Source organism: Pinus tabuliformis, chromosome 6 (assembly GCF_031772625.1).
Source record: "Pinus tabuliformis cultivar Carrire ecotype Pingquan chromosome 6, CPIR1, whole genome shotgun sequence".
In the NCBI taxonomy this organism is placed as follows: domain Eukaryota; kingdom Viridiplantae; phylum Streptophyta; class Pinopsida; order Pinales; family Pinaceae; genus Pinus; species Pinus tabuliformis.
Genome location: NC_142292.1, coordinates 1,386,356,581 through 1,386,362,345, shown reverse-complemented (window position 1 = coordinate 1,386,362,345; position 5,765 = coordinate 1,386,356,581).

The following is a 5,765-nucleotide window of genomic DNA, read 5'->3' as shown; positions in this document are numbered from 1 at the left end:
CGAATAGTTACTATGATATGATTTAGCTCCATATGCAGCAATTAAGGAAGTAGAACTGACAAAACACAGAGAACCCGACCTTCTACACATGCAATAAAACCCCTAGGAGCCATCCAATCCATGCAAGTGCCCAGCCCTTAATACCAATTGACTTTTTGTTCCATTAGAGCCTTATTATCTCTCCTAACATAGGAATTCATGTGACTTAGACCCTCTAGTCACTCCCACAGCAAAGTCTACATGCGACTGGTGACTTTTCTAGGTAGTTCTATGCCAGTGACTCTAGATTATGTGCCACTTTTTTAGGGCTAGGACTTAGGCCATTGCCCATAACTCCATGAAACTTCAAAAAATGAAAAATAACATCGAAACAATTATATGGATGCAAATAGTTGAACAAGGACTTAACTGGACCCCTACCAACCATGATATACATTTATTCAAACATGTTACAAATATGCATCCTACATCATTAAACAACAAATCTGAGCACAGGAGTCACAATTTTATCTGAGAATCACTAAGAAGCATTGTTTCCTCATCTCAATAACTCCATTACCATGTATCAAGTGACATTTTCATTATACATTTAGTGATTAACAAAAACATGATGACAGACATACATTTTCATTGTCATAAAATCCATTCATAACAAAAATATAATCAACAGAAATATCAAGGATATAAAAACCATATAATCCACATACAAACAAGTACATTTACCCTTAAAATATCAAGGAGAAAGAGATTTCTTATTTATTATTACATAAGCCAACTAGGTATGGGAATGCCATGAGAAACCTAACCGTAAAGTAGGATGAACCAAATCTCTCTTTTAGCCAGTCACCCCTGTGCCATATTCCAATCATGAATGTGGGATCTCATTAAAAAAATCAATCAAAACCATTTAGGGCTTCCAAAGGTCAAACCACCTCAACCCGCAAAAGTGATTCTACCTCACAGTCATATATCACTAACCATTACTAGATTGGTCTCTACCCAATTTGTCTAGGGCTCCTAAGCATTTGTTCCAACTAGGGCTTCCAGGATTAGTAACATTACCCGCAATTGTCATCGCGCTTCTAGATCGTTTGCCAAACCAGCGATTTTAAGACTACTAACTGAATCCACCAAGGGCTTCTAGAGCATTTTTCCAACCAATGCTTCCAGGACTAGTAACTCAACCCAATTTGTTATAGGGCTTCCAAAGAGTTTGTCTAACCAAGGCTTTGAGAAACTAATAACTCAACCCATAGGGAAAGGCACAAGAAGACGAACCATAAAACAAAAGTAAAACCCACAACACTATGGTTATCCAGGAAATGGAAGGGCTAGGAAAAACCGCTATCAATTTAGGCAATGCTCCCTACCAATGACACATCTTAACCAAATAACCACATTCATATGCCATGCATTCCAAAACTAGTAGATAAATCATACATGCAACTTGGTACATGTTGTAGTTGTTGATACTGATGTCCCCTTGTACTTTCCTTCTTTTCCTTTTCCTTTTCCTTCTTCCTCCAAATCCCAAGTACACCACACTCCTCTAAGAGTTCTCCAAGAAAAATTTAAGTTTCCAAGAGTATGAGAGCTCCAAGACTAAACTTATCAAAATTCAAGCCAAAGATACCAACTTATCCTTAGAAGCCTTTCTATCAATGAGGCCTCTAATTTCTTAATGTTCCATTATTTTTCTTTAATTTCCTCCTCACACGCAACCTATGACCTTTCACCTTCCTTTTCTCCTATTTTACATTATTTTCATAAATAAATGCCATTTCTCCTTTCCAAAGCCTTAGTCATTTCCTTTTCCATTTTTCATATACATTAATTAATCACAAGTGATCCCCATCACTATGTTTTTTTCCCAATATTAAGCTTGGAATACGTGTCCCACGACCAAGGTCTTATTTTACATTTATAAATTTTTACATGGATTTTTGACCAGGGTTATTACAAATATGCTTCCACCACCTCTCTCTTTGTACCTAAAAGCAAGTCAAAGTCTACTCATATGGGGACAATGATGTTGCTTTATAACATGAAAGAAAATTTTGGCATGTCGAATGCATGTTTCTTTGTAATATTGAGGTTATTTACTTGCATAATCGATAAAATTCCTTATATTTTGTAACATAATAAAATTTAAAAATGGTTTATTTTATGAATATTAAATAGTGTCATTATACAATTATATTACCCACCAACTACAGGAAATTCAAAGATAAGTTTCTTCCAAGTGATAATGTCTTAATAGGTAGCTATCAAGAGGCAAATCAATCGCTAAAAATGTTAGGTGTTGAGTACATATCGTATCGTGCTTGTCTAAATGATTGTATTCTATATAGAGGAGAACATGAAAAAAAAGTGATATGTAAAAATTGTGGGCATGATATCTACCATATATAAAAAAATGGGTAAATCACACGGTCCTCCTCATAATATATTGAGGCACATGCCTCTAATCATAAGGATTCAAAGACTCTTTTGTTGCAAGTAATTAGCTATGTTGCAAGGATGGCATGCCTCACATAGAAGTGATTCAGAAGTTATGCGAATCCCAACGGATTCAATAGCCATGGAGAATATCCATGACTTAGCATATCCATGCATGGCGTCAACCCATATTCCCTCCAAAACATCAACTATTTTGTTTGGCTTGTAGTAGTGATCAATAGCAATATCCCCCCATGGGTGTCCATGAGTAATGAACATCTTATGTTGGCTCTCATAGTGCCTGGTAGAAGACAAGTGAAGAATATGGATGTTTACCTACAACCATTGGTAGATGAATTTAAGGAATTATGGGAAGGGATACATGTGTATAATGTATTGGGACTCATCGCAACAGAGAGAAGTTTTATGTTGTATGGAATATGTTCTTACACCATACATGATTATCCAGGATTATGAGTTTTCTCTGGTAAACTACATTCTTATTGATTTATTTAGTAACAATATTATTTCGCATATTAATTCAATTCATTGCAATTATTCAGATCTTCATGGTCGCTAATCTGCTGACATGTGTAAGATAATTTCACATGTCTTGTAACAAAAGGGTATCATAGATGTACATGCATTTTTCTTTCTCTGAAGGCTAGGTGGTACGATCACCTATGAAAGCTAATGTGAATTCTCCAAGGTATTCCTCGCAAGAGAAGATCCTTATAGAAGACAAACAACCACTTTCAATGGTAAACCAGAGAGAACCTAAAGGCTTGGAATAATGACACTAGTTGGATGGCTTAGAGGATATGAGATAGAGAAGGAGAAGGAGTTTGTAGAAATGTTCATTTCAAATGGGGATCCTATGTTCGATGATCTAGATTTCTGTGACATGTATATTGAGAAACTTCCCATTGGGATGTAAAGGAAATCACTGTTTTAAGAGCTCCCATATTGGGAGCATCTTAAGGTTTCCCACTTACTATATCACATGCATATATTTAAAAATATTTCATCTTATTTATGGAGGCACATATCATCGAAAGAATGTGACACATTGGTTGTTAGGAGGGATCTTATTTCTTCTAAAGATAAAAAGAAACACTGGCCAAGACAAGAAACTAGAGGAGAGGCTAGCCCTTCTTGGGCTTTCAAAGAAGGCGATCTCACATGGATTTTCAAGAAGGATGATATTTCTTTGGAAAAGGAAGTTATAATGAATGTGAGGGTGCCTTATTTATATGGGTACTGACTAGAACACTACTTCATTGTGGCTGACCATTTGTTAGGGTTGAAATTGCATGAATATATGGACCTTGTAAGAGTACGTATGTCAAAAATGTGATGTTATTATTATTTTTTATTTTTATGAAATGGGATTTTTTATAATTAATTTTTGTATAATGTATTATTTTTAATGCGGTGTCATTATCCTCTTAGTATGTGTGGGTGTGTGAACCATGACTTCCGCTAAGACCTATGACATGCCATATCTAATTATCTACATTTGTACGTTGGATCACATCAAAGGAGATTTATAGGGCTATAATTCCATGGTGATGTCGTGAGATAGCTTAGATTGTTTGTATGTTTGAGAAGGAACTACCGACGAGTTTCATGGACTTGCAAGTTCGTCTTCTAATTCACCTAGTAGATGAGGTTTAATTAGTTGGGGTCATTTATTACTGCTCGATGTTGTTCTTAGAGAGGTACATGAATAAATTGAAAAGTTTTGTTTGACAAAGGGAAAAACCTTAGGGGTCTGTGGCAAAGGGGTATATATCATATGATTATTTCTATTATACCAGTGAGTACATCAAGAATATGTACAACACACCAGGTGCAATGATTTAGGAAAATGAAAGGGATGAAGACAAAATAGAATGGGTGCTTCTAAAAAATAATGGAGATAGGTACTTGATAAAGAGTAAGTGTAGGCTTATCATTTGTCAAATTACTAAAAACTAACTATTCACACTAAACTTCATATTAATTCATATTTTGATCTCATATGTACTATATCTATCTATCTATCTATCTATCTATCTATCTATATATATATATAGTTTGTTTGATTTCATCAACAAATATAGAAATGAAAGTCATCAAAGAATTCATTCTTTATAATATGGAAGCGACAGAACCATGGGTTGCATTGCATGAATAGAAGAGGAGGAAATGGGTTAATGACAAAAAAGAATTCAAATGGTTGAATTGTATAAGTGTGCCTTATCCTGATCATTTAAAAGAGAATATGCCAATGACATGTTGATCTGAACTTAAATAGGAACACAACACATTAAAAATATAACCATAAATACAAATACGAAGTAGAAATAACACTTCATTTCATTAATATAAAATACTAATATATGCTTACAAGTAGAATGGAAATAAAACTAGCTCGAGTGATGGTAGCTTATCTCTCAGAAGAGATGTGGCAGTTACATGCCTCTAAACTATCTTAGAATGAGGCTCAAAGGCCTATGTATTATTCATAAACAATGGAAAACCTTGGACATCCAAAAACCTAGCCCTAGGAGAAGCACCAAAACTGTGGGCCTCATTTGGGTAAATTGGTACTTCAACTTCTTGGGGTCACAACTTTGGCATGTGATTTTTGTTTGGCTATTATAATACCTTGTTTCAAATATCTTAAAGAGGAGGCTAAAAAATGCCTACAATGTTGGTTTGGAAATTTTATAGTCTCTCTATTTTCCCTAAAAATGTCTTTTAGTCCCTAAAAAAGACTAAAATTTTAGGACCCGAAAAGCTGCCAAAAATAGTAAGTTGTGCTACAATTAAGAAAGTTGAAAAGAAACAATGGCAGGGGTCCAATTGGAATAGGCGGGTGACCACCAATATCCACCTTAATCAATCCTCCCCACTTAGGAAGCAATGGTCCCCATTACATTGAGTGCCTCCACAAGATGGGGAAACTTCTGTTGAACTTGGTTCATGGTGAGCCACTTGCCTTGGTGCAAGAGTTGGCTAGCTTTGACAACTCAATACAATTGGATATTTTGTTTGCAAGTTTTATTGATATACATGTCCATGAGATGATCCATTGTGACTTGTTCCATACAATCTAGTTTTGGTTATTTTGGTGTGAGTTGTTCTCCAATGTCAGATGTGTCCAATAATGGTGGAAAGAATGGTTGAAGGGAGTCTACATTGAACACTAGGTGTAGACCAAAGAAAGGTGGAATGTTGAGCTCAAAGGAATTGTCACCTACAACCTTGCTGATGGTGTATGAACCATAGTGGAGTGGGTGAAGCTTACGGTGGTGTCCAGCGAGGCACTCCTTCTACAA